The sequence below is a fragment of the Triticum urartu genome, chromosome 7A (genome assembly GCF_056163025.1).
Source record: "Triticum urartu cultivar PI428250 chromosome 7A, HENAU_Tu73, whole genome shotgun sequence".
NCBI classification, from domain to species: Eukaryota; Viridiplantae; Streptophyta; class Magnoliopsida; order Poales; family Poaceae; genus Triticum; species Triticum urartu.
The window spans coordinates 85,239,218-85,251,624 of NC_141879.1; the positions used below are offsets into that span (position 1 = coordinate 85,239,218).

General features: G+C 40.8%; 1 pseudogene; it reads right to left on the bottom strand.

Annotated features, from left to right (window-relative positions):
* Positions 1–3,650: 3,650 nt before the first annotated feature.
* Positions 3,651–12,407, bottom strand: part of LOC147958068 (uncharacterized) — a 55,727-nt pseudogene continuing 46,970 nt past the window's right edge.

Consider the following 12,407-nt stretch of genomic DNA (forward strand, 5'->3'; position numbering starts at 1 on the left):
ATTTAGGATCCTTTGCTACCTTGATCACCGCTTGGTTATCACAATAAATAGTGACTTGGTCGAATGCCCTTTCCATGAACTTGAGTGATGCAAGAAACTCCTCAGCCAAACACCTTCTTTCACTACCTCTGAAGCTGCTATATACTTAGCCTCCACAGATGATGGGGCCATAGATTCCTGCTTCTTGCTCCTCCATGAAACAACACCTCCAGCCAATGTAAACAGATAGCCAGATATCGATCTACGGTCATCAGGATCACCCTGCCAATCGGCATCAGTAAAGCCCTGCGGCCGGAGATTATGACCATTAGAACATAAGAAATAATCCATCATTCCTTTGACATAATGCAAAGTATTTCTTATTTGCTTCCAATGTTCTCCCCCTGGATTCCTTAGGTATCTACTCAAAATTCCAACAGGATGGCATAAATCAGGCCTAGAAAAGAGCATAGCATGCATTAAAGAACCCAAGGCAGATGGGTATGGAATTTCACTCATTTTCTTCTTTTCCTCAGGAGTTTTAGGACACATTTCCTCGTTGAGTTTAATTCCCTTAAATATAGGTATTTTCATGGGTTTGCAATCTTCCATAAAGAATCTTTTCAGTATTGTTTTGAGATATGACTTCTGAGTTAAGTACTTTCCTTTTCTGATCTCTATGTATTTCCACTCCTAACAATTAAAAATCTTCCCACATACCTTTCATGTAAAACTTAGAAGACAACCAGGCCTTAACTTCCATAGGCGTAAATTTATTGTTAGATGCTATCAAAATATCATCTACATAAACAGACAAAAGCACAAATTTATCTCCTATGAGTTTCCAATAATGCAATGATCTCCTTCTGTCATAGAGAATTCGTATGATGTTATTGCATTATCAAGCAAAATATACCACTCACGTGAAGCCTGCCTAAGACCATAAATGGATACTTTAAATTTGCAAACTTTCCCTTCATTTACTTTTTCTATAAAACCATATATGGCCGACACATATAGATTTCTTCTTTTAGATTTCCATTTAGAAAAGCTATTTAACATCCATTTGATGCAATTCCAGATCATAGTAAGTGTTTAAAGCACTGATGATCATTATGGATGTAAATTTAGCTACAAGTGAGAAAGTTTCCACAAAGTTGACTCCTTCCTTTTGTGTGTAGCCCTTGGCAACCAGCCTGGCTTTGTATTTTTTCACTAGTCTAGATGCATTAATTTTTCTTTTAAAAACCCATTTGTACCCTACAGGCTTTCGGTTATTTGGTTGATCAACCGATTCCCAAACACCATGTTCCCTCGTAGAATCTAATTCTTCTTTCATGGCATTTATCCAAAATTTGGATTCAGAATACACCACTACATCCTTATATGTTATAGGTTCTTCCTCTAGAATAGAAACCATAGAGTGCACTTCCCCCAGAAACACATAATAATCAATCAAATGTGAAGGCAATCTAGTATTCCTCCCACTGTTCCTAGCTATACTAGTTAAGGGAGTGTCTATTTGGTTCATGTCGGTGTCAATATTTTCCTGAACCGGATGTTCATGCTCAAGATCAAGTTCAGTTGGATTAGTGTTTAGGGGTTCCACTAATAATTCCACTCTAGCATGTTTAGCATGGCGAGGTGTGTCCCGGTCTAAGAAAATAGCATCACCACTTTCAACCAATTTCTTCTTCTCAGGGTCATAAAACCAGTAGCCATTTGATCTTGAAGAACACCCAATAAATATTCATGCATTGCTTTTAAGATGCAATTTGGTGCGGAGTTGACTTGGCACCTTTATTCGTGCATTACACCCCCAAACTACCAAATGGCGCAGTGAGGGTTTCCTCCCTTTCCACAGTTCATAAGGTGTTCACTGCCTTAGATGGTTAGTGATTAGGTAAATATATTGTTGTGTGTAAAGCTTCTCCCCGAAAAGATAATGGCAAATCAAAATAAGCCGTCATTGATCTAACCATGTCCATTAAAGTCCTATTCCTTCTTTCTACCACCCAATTTTATTGTGGAGTATAAGGCAAGGTATAGTGGTGGACAATTCCCAAAATTCATCAAGTATTCCCGAAGTGTACCCTCCACCACGATCAGTTCTATGTATCTTGATTTTCCTATTTAATTGATTTTCCACTTGAGCTTTATAAGTCTTAGACATCTCAAATCCCTATAACTTGTGTTTAAGAACATAAACATATCCAAAGAGAGATTAGTCATCTATGAAAGTGATGAAATAAATGTTTTGGCCTCCCAATGTAGGAGTAGAAAATTCTCCACAAATATCAGAATGAACTATCGCAAGTGGTTCAGTAGATCCGTTAGTCTTAGGAAAAGGGGACCTAGTCATCTTTCCCAGATTGCAAGCTTCACAGACACCATAATCTTCCCACTTAAAATTTAATATTCCATAACTAATCAATCTTATAATTCTATTCTTGGAGATATGACCAAGCCTAAGGTGTCAGAAGGAAGATTCTGAGCAATTGTTTGTTTCACTAGTATTCCTCATAGTGGACTTTGGTTCCTCTCCCACTAAACAATCAGGAGAGTTATATTCAGTGATGTCATTAAGAAAATATAATCCTTCATGACCAATTCCTGAATGTGCAAATTTTCCATTTAGTAGCAATTTTACTTTCCCATCACCAAACAATGTTTTATATCCGATGGTTTCTAGTTTAGACACATAAACTAGCTAGGTTCCTTCTCATATGGAGTGAGTACAGGGTATCATTTCGTATTAGCTTTCCTCCACCAGGGAGTTTGAGAATGTAATATCCTATCCCAAGTATGTCTGCCTTAGCCATTGTTCCTAACTAGCTAGACATGCCTAGATCCTTTTGGAATAGTTTTTAAAGCCAAGAATGATTTACAATCTCTAGTTATGTGTGTTGTTTTCCCTGAATCAACAACCCAACTATGTTGAAAAGTAGTACTAGTAAATAAAGCTTCCGTACAAACATAAGCATTAGGTATACCTTCAGGGGATTGAGTCCCCTTGCGGTTCTCTTAGTCATTAGAATTACCCTTCCGGTCATTTGGCTTCTTCCTCTTGCTTCATTCAAACTTGAAGTGTCCACATTCTCTTCACATACGGAGCACGAATGAATTCAAAATTTTGGTTTGAGTGATCTTTCCAGCAATCACCCTTGTCACGCCTGCCATCACTTTCCTTTCTATAGCCCCTATCTCTTTTCCTATTAATCTTCTCTCTCAAATCAGTGCCATACTTTTCCTCTCAAAATTCCTTTTATTCCTTTAGTTCTTGTACTCACCAAGGTGAAGTTCAACTGCATATGAATTCATTTCCTTCCCTTGAGATTTCTTCCATTCTTCTTCCGTAAGAAGATGGTGCCTCAAGGTGCGCATGTTCATAGTATGACCGGTATGGAAAAAAGAGATTTTAAATTGTTCCCATAATTTTGGTAGTGAGTTTAAGGCTACCATCACCAAAACTTCCTCCTGAAAGGGTATTCAACAATCTTTAAGTTCTCACTTAGAAAAAAAAGTTTGTTCATATGTTCATTCACGGAGCTACCATCAGACATCTTTATAGTCAAATATCTATTAACTAAGCTAAGCACTTTAATAAGAGAGACCTCACCAAAATCCCCCTATAAACTTCTCATTATTTTGTAAGTTGCTTTCTCTAACTCTTATTCTCCAGCTAAAGAATCAGACATTGATACAAGAATAAAAACTCTTGCTTCCTTATTATCCTGTGTCCAGTCCTTCATCTCTTCTGCAAATTTTTCCTTCTCCTCATCCGAAGCATCATCAGCAGGTTCATCGGGTTTAGCAGTAGCAATCACATAATCAATATTTTCAACGGTGAATAAAACATTGATGTTCCTTTTCCAAACAGTGAAATTGGATCCATCCAACTTGTAGTTCCTTAGTAACTCAGCAAATGCGCTATTGGACGGTATTCCTAGGTAAGAGATTAGTTACCGAGTTCTTGTCTTGAGAAGTTGTCCTTGGCTTGGTATGGCGACAATATGAAAAAAGAAACAAGGAAGCAACCAAACAATTTCTGAGCAGCCAACTGGAGCGGAGGGTGAGGCTTATTCCGTGACAGAATCGTGTGGAAGTGGGTCACATGCGGAGCATGAGTGTACCAGATGATGTTCCCCATGACTATCAACACGAAAGTCGGAGAATAGCATGCTTACCAGGCGGTGGCAGATGACGGTTTGGGGACGACAGAGCAAGAGGAGCAACGCCCAACGTTGTAGCAAGATACTAGGGTGCGACTATCGAGGGATGCTGGTGGACGCTGGTGGATCAATCTGGGAGCGACGGCTTGGGCGAGTCGGTGCGTGGAGGCGGTGAGTGGATTGATGTTGGATCTATCTGGGTGATTGTGAAGGAAATATGCCCTAAAGGCAATAATAAAGTTGTTATTTTATATTTCCTTGTTCATGATAAAAGTTTATTATTCATGCTATAATTGTATTAATCGAAAACATAAATACATGTGTGAATACATGAACAAATACCTTGTCCCTAGTAAGCCTCTACTATACTAGCTCATTGATCAAAGATGGTTAAGGTTTCCTAACCATAGACATGTGTTTTCATTTGATAACGAGATCACATCATTAGGAGAATGATGTGATGGACAAGACCCATCCGTTAGCTTAGCATAATGACTATTCAGTTTACTGCTATTGCTGTCTTCATGTCAAATGCATATTTCCTTCGACTATGAGATTATGAAACTCCCGGATACCGGAGGAATACCTTGTGTGCTATCAAATATCACAATGTAATAGGTATATCTGAAGGTGTTTGTTGAGTTGGCATAGATCAAGAATAGGATTTGTCACTCCGAGTTTTGGAGAGGTATCTCTGGGCCCTCTCGGTAATACACATCATAAGCTTGCAAGAAAATGACTAAGGAGTTAGTCACAAGGTGATGTCTTATGGAACAATTAAATAGACTTGCCGGTAACAAGATTGAACTAGGTATAGAGATACCGACGATCAAATCTCGGGCACGTAACATACCGATGGACAAAGGGAATTACGTATGTTGCATAACGGTTTGACCGATAAAGATCTTCGTAGAATATGTAGGAGCCAATATAGGCATCTAGGTTCCGCTTTTGGTTATTGACCGGAGAGGTGTCTTGGTCATGTCTACATAGTTCTCGAACCAGTAGGGTGGGCACGCTTAACGTTCGTTGACGATATAGTGTTATATGAGTTATGTGATTTGGTGAACGAATGTTGTTCGGAGTATCGGATGAGATCACAGACATGACGAGGTGTCTTGAAATGGTCAATAGGTAAAGATTGATATATAGGACGATAGTATTCGGACACCGGAAGTGTTTCGGGGAGTATCGGGTACTTATCAGGTCACCGGAAAGGAGTTTCGGACACCCCCGACAAAGATATGAGCCTTATGGGCCAAGAGAGGAAACACACCAGCCATAAGGGGATGGTGCGCCCCATAGTAGGCTGGCCTAGGTGGAGAAGTAAAGAGGGGACGGAAAGGAAAGTGTGGAGTAGGACTCTCCCTTCCTTCCCTCTCCCCCCTCTGTCCTTCCCCCTCGGGAAAACGTGGTTGGGGGCGCAGGGTAAGGCAGGGCCCCTAGGGGGCTGGTAGCCAGCCCTAGGGCGCTCCTGGCTGCCTCCCCTCCCCTCCCACCTATATATATATATATATGTGGGGAGGGGCACCACACAAGGACACCAATGTCTCAGCCGTGTGCGGCGCCCCCGTCTACCGTTTACTCCCTCGGTCATATCTTCGTAGTGCTTGGGCGAAGCCCTGTGGAGATCACATCACCATCACCGTCACCACACCGTCATGCTAACGGAACTCATCTACTACTTTGCCGTCTTGCTGGATCAACAAGGTGTAGGACGTCCCCGAGCTGAACGTGTGCAGAACGCAGAGGTGTCGTGCGTTCGCTACTAGATCGGTTGGAGTGCGAAGAAAGTTCGACTACATCAACCTAGTTGTGAAATGCTTCTGCTTACGGTCTACGAGGGTACGTAGACATACTCTCCCCGTCGTTGTTATGCATCTCCATGGATAGATCATTGTGTGTGCATAGAAAAAAATTTGTTTTCCATGCAACGATTCCCAACATTGGCATCCGAGCCAGGTCTATGCGTAGATAATATGCATGAGTAGAACACAAAGAGTTGTGGGCGGTGATAGTCATACTGCTTACCACCAACATCTTATTTGATTCTGCGGTATTGTGGGATGATGCGTCCCGGACCAACCTTACATGTCCACGCACATGAGACCGGTTCCATCGACTGACATGCAACTAGTTTTGCATAAAGGTGGCTGGTGAGTGTCTATTTCTCCTACTTTAGTTGAATCAAATTTGACTGCGGCCGGTCCTTGAAGAAGGTTAAAACAGAAAACTTGATGAATCACCGTTGTGTTTTTATGCGTAGGTAAGAACGGTTCTTGCTAGAATCCCGTAGTAGCCATGTAAAACTTGCAACAACAAAGTAGAGGGCGTCTAACTTGTTTTTTCAGGGCATGTTGTGATCTGATATGGTCAAGATATGATGTGATATATGTTGATGTATGAGATGATCATGTTTTGTAATATCGACAACCGGCAGGAGCCTTAGGGTTGTCTCTTTATTGTATGAAGTGCAAGCGCCATGTAATTGCTTTACTTTATTACTATGCGTTAGTGATAGTTGTAGAAGCAATAGTTGGTGTGAGGACCTCGATGCAACGACGCTATGATGGAGATCAAGGTGTCGAGCCGGTGGCGATGGAGATCATGACGATGCTTTGGAGATAGAGATCAAAAGCACAAGATGATGATGGCAATATCATGTCACATGTTTTGATTGCATGTGATGCTTATCCTTTATGCATCTTATTTTGCTTAGAACGGTGGTAGCATTATAAAATGACCCCTTCACTTAATTTCAAGATTAAAGTGTTCTCCCTGAGTATGCACCGTTGCTACAGTTTGTCGTTTCGAGACACCATGTGATGATCGGGTGTGATAGACTCTACGTTCACATACAATGGTGTAAAAAAGTTTTACACATGCAGAATACTTGGGTTAAACTTGACAATCCTAGCATGTACAGACATGGTCTTGGAACACTGGAGACCGAAGGTCGAACATGAGTCATATAGTAGATATGATCAACATAGAGGTGTTCACCATTGATGACTACCACATCTCACATGATGATCGGACATGGGTAGTTGATTTGGATCATGTATCACTTAAATAACTCAAGGGATGTTAATTTAAGTGGGAGTTCATTAGTAATTTGATTAATTGAACTTAAATTTATCATGAACTTAGTCTTAATAGTTTTTGCTTATCTATGTTGTAGATCAATAGCTCACAATATAGCTCCCCTATTTTTGATATGTTCCTAGAGAAAAAAATAAGTTGAAAGATGATAGTAGCAATGATGCGGACTGGGTCTGTGATCTAAGGATTATCCTCATTGATACTTCTCCAATGTATCTATAATTTATGAAGTATTCATGCTGTTATATTATCATTCTTGGATGTTTTACAATATTTTTATAGCAACTTTATATCATTATTTGGGACTAACCTATTGACCCAGTGCCCAGTGCCAATTGCTGTTTTTTGCTTGTTTTTTTACATCGCATGAAATCAACATCAAACGGAGTCCAAACACCGTTAAACTTTTTGTGGATTTTTTATGGACTAGGAGACCACCAGTGGGCCAGAGCAGCACCTGGGGGTGCCCCGAGGGAGGCGCAACCCACCAGGGCGCGCCTGGGGGCCCATGCACGCCCAGGTGGTTGTGCCCACCTCGGTGGCCTCCCGCACCCCCTCTTCGCCCTATAAATTTCCAAATATTCCAAAACCCTCGGGGGTAACTCCAGATCAGAATTTCCACCGCCGCAAGGCTCTATAGCCACCAAAAACTAATCTAGACCCCGTTTCGGCACTCTTCCGGAGGGGGAAATCATCACCGGTGGCCATCTTCATCATCCCGGCGGGCACCATGATGAGGAGGGAGTAGTCCACCCTTGGAGCTGAGGGCTTGTACCAGTAGCTATGTGTTTAAATCTCTCTCTCTCTCTCTCTCTCGTGTTCTTGAGATGTCATGATCTTGATGTATCGCGGTTCTTTGTTAATATAGTCGGATCATATGGTGTTTTCCCCTCTCTATCTTGTTGTGAATTGAGTTTTCCCTTTGAGATTTTGTTTTATCGGATTGAATACTTTTATTGATTTGAGAGAACTTGATGTATGTCTTGCTATGAATACCCAAGGTGACAATGGGGTATCATATCGATTCACTTGACGCATGTTTTGGCACTCAACTCGCGGATTCCTGAGGTGACATTGGGGTAATCTGTGCATAGGGGTTGATGCACGTTCTTGTCTTTGTTTCTCTGGTAAAAATCTTGGGGCACTCTTTGAGGTTCTTTATGTTGGATTGAGTATTATGAATCTGAAGTTATTTTGTGTTATTTTAGTACGAACTCTTTGATAGATCGATCGGAAAGAATAGCTTCGAGGTGGTTTCGTACCCTACAAACAATTTCTTCTTATGTTCTTCGCTAGATAGGAACTTTGGAGTGATTCTTCATCGCACGTTGAGGGATGGTTATATGATCCAATTATATTAGCATTGTTGGGAGATTGTACTAGCGAAAGTACGGACCCTAGGCCTAATTTTCAAGCATTGCAATACCGTTTGTGCTCCGTTTTATCAGTTGCTACCTTGCTATTTTTTATTGTTCTTATTACAAAAATCAATATCTACTATCCATATTACACTTGTATCACCTTCTCTTCGCTGAACTAGTGCACCTGTTGTAGCGACCCGACCCGAATGGATCAAGTCTTTGTGCTTAAGTATCATCCCTGGAATGGTATGCTGACACACACAGTACTCGAGGATTTATAACAGAGGTAAATCACATGTATAAAGTAATATAAATACTATTACCTCAATCCAAATAGCGAAAGTAACAACAAGGTTGTGGATTCCCATCAACACCAATGGCAAAGTTTAGTGTAGAAATCGTAACCCTAACATACCACTTACTCGTCGTAAGATAATCCTGCAACATGGGAAGTTGCAGCCACAAAGGGTCAGTACATTGAATGTACTGGCAAATTCACAGCAAAGAGCGATGATGAACAATGGCTATCACTACATGCATATTTGGCTAGTGGAGGCTCTATGGCTATGATGTTTTTGCGTAAAGCCAATTTTTCCCTACCACAAAGGAATATATTTTATTTAACTACAAAGTTTGTTGAAAACATTGAGAAGGTTCCTCCAACTCAATCCCAAAATAATAATTATAACCCAACAAATTAATCTTCTATATCTAAATAGCTAACCCCCACTAACTATTGCTCTCAACATGCAAGCATGCCACATCATCACACAACATGCATGAGAAAAAGGCCCACCCCCACTATCATATGTCTTTTAACATGCAAGCATGTCACTTGATCGTGAAATATGCATGAAAAAAGACACATCTCAACATGCAAACGGACATGAGAATTTTCATTCTATTATGCTATTTATACATTTTACATTTATATAGTAATCAAACATAATAAATTATATGTATTTTTAGTTTTAGCCTTTTATATTATTGCTTCAAATATTCATGTTATGTACAATGAATCACACTGAAATGTGTTGCATAATATTCCCGCAACAACGTGCGTGGTATCATCTAGTTAAGTAAAGTGAGGAGATCAACATGATAATCCAAGAACCAGATACTCAAGATGTCCATAACCGGGGACACGGCTAATCATTATTAGTTTGTACACTCTACAGATGTTTGCGCACTTTTCCCCACAAGACTCGATCTCCTCTGTTGGATTTCTCGCACTACATGGTGTTTGAGAAACGGATGACCGAGACACAGTTTTTCAGAAGCATTAACTCTAACCCCGGGTAGACAGTACCAACCTAAATCCCCTACATCTGCTAGCCTACCACTGGAAGAGGTCATGCAACTTACTCCACTATGCTAGAGCCCATAATAGCTTGTGGCTACACACGGAAGTTTCTAGCATGAATAACCTTATGATCCCTTTGAGCTTGGGTGGCATTCCATAGGGTGATCACACAGGTACTCCGGGATCCCCTTGGGCAAGCACTGGGTTCTCCAGGTGCCCGGGCAAACCACTGGGTACTCCATGGTGCCCCAACCAATCCACCCAGATGTGTATTAAAGTAGCCACCTTAAGTTAAACCTTAATTAACAATCTCACATCTGTCATGGATACACTCAAACACAATCCACGCCTACGAGCATAGCATGGCAATAAGCATAACGTAGTAACTCCCAGGGTTTCAATGCAAGACAATAGGTCCCTACCTCATCAACTACTTCCCAATACCCACATGTTATCAATCCTACTCATGCAATGTTTGAGGGTGAAACTAATGCATAAAAACTGGGTATGAAAGGGATATGATCAAAGTGTGAACTTGCCTTGTACTGTTGATCTAGATGATTCACACTCATAACTCCTGATAGTTCTATTCGTCACACTCCAGTCAATCTATCATAAGCAAGCAATAGTAACCACAGATAAGCAATCACTCAAAAGATCGGAAAGAATGAAGAAGACAATTCGGAAATCATCAAAACCAAGAAAATAACTCTTGCAACATAAAACAATTTTTAACATCACCAAAATTATGTGAATTTGGCCTTATCAGAAATTTTAGGTCAAGAGCTTCGATTTGCAAAAAGAATCAACTCTATCGGAGTTATTAAATTCGAGTTACGATCAAACGAAGTTTGAATATAAAACTATTTGAATTCAAATTTTAAAACTTTTAAAAATATGTTTAAGTTGTTTTACTGGGTAGAGGGGATCATAACGAAGAAGTGGGCATTGGTTTTGTTGAATTTGGACAAACGAGTAAAAGGTAGTGAGGGTTTAAAGATCAGGGGCTAAACTGTAAATAAAATAATTGCATCTAGGTCCCTGGCCGAAATTAAAAATAACTAGACTAATAAAAACCAGGTTTTTAAAGAAAAACCGAGAAAAACCAGGAAACTAATCTAGGGTTTGGTTTATACCGGTCCACGGCGGTTCCGGCGGCCTGTCGTTGGCGGCGGCGGCCACGACGAGACGGGGCAGCAGCGGCGGCGGCGCTCGGGCGGCGGCAGCTTGTAGCGCTGCGCAGGGGCGGCGTGCAGCGCAGGGCAGCGGAGAAGTGCAGCGGCGGCGACGTGGGAAGTGTGAGGGCGACGATGTGTAGCGGCGGCGGCGGAGGAGTCATATCATCTTCTCTCTAGGGTTTTGTGTTTGAAATGCATTTGAATTCATGGAGATCATAAATGCAAAATGAAAGTGTGGGAAAGTCCTTTTATTCCCTCTCACTTAACTTTCAAAAAGTTTCAAATTTCACTCAATTTCACCCCAGCAATCAAACAATCAATCAGAACTATCTATTTAATATAACATTCCAAAATTTAAAATTTTGGGATGTTACAAACCTACCACCCTTAAAATGAATCTCGTCCTCGAGATTCGGAGTGGCTAGTGCTACCTCTTGAGCTTGCGTTGGTTTTCCCCGAAGAGGAAGGGATGATGCAGCAAAGTAGCATAAGTATTTCCCTCAGTTTTTGAGAACCAAGGTATCAATCCAGTAGGAGGCCACGCTCAAGTCCCTCGTACCTGCACAAAACGATAGCTACTCGCAACCAACGCGATTAGGGGTTGTCAATCCCTTCGCGGTCACTTACGTGAGTGAGATCTGATAGATATAATATTTTTGGTATTTTTGGTATAAAGATGCAAAGTAAAAAGTAAAGGCAAAGTAAAAAAGCAAAGCAAGATTAAAGTGATGGAGATTGATATAATGAGAATAGACCCGGGGGCCATAGGTTTCACTAGTGGCTTCTCTCAAGAGCATAAGTATTCTACGGTGGGTGAACAAATTACTGTTGAGCAATTGACAGAATTGAGCATAGTTATGAGAATATCTAGGCATGATCATGTATATAGGCATCACGTCTGTGACAAGTAGACCGAAATGATTCTGCATCTACTACTATTACTCCACTCATCGACCGCTATCGAGCATGCATCTAGAGTATTAAGTTAAAAAAAAGAGTAACGCCTTAAGCAAGATGACATGATGTAGAGAGATAAATTCATGCAATATGAAATAAACCCCATCTTGTTATCCTCGATGGCAATGATGCAATACGTGCCTTGCTGCCCCTTCTGTCACTAGGAAAGGACACCGCAAGATCGAACCCAAAGCTAAGCACTTATCCCATGGCAAGAACTACCAATCTAGTTGGCCAAACCAAACGGATAATTTGAAGAGACTTGCAAAGATAACCAATCGTACATAAAAGAATTCAGAGAAGATTCAAATATTATTCATAGATAGACTTGATCATAAACCCACAATTCATCGGT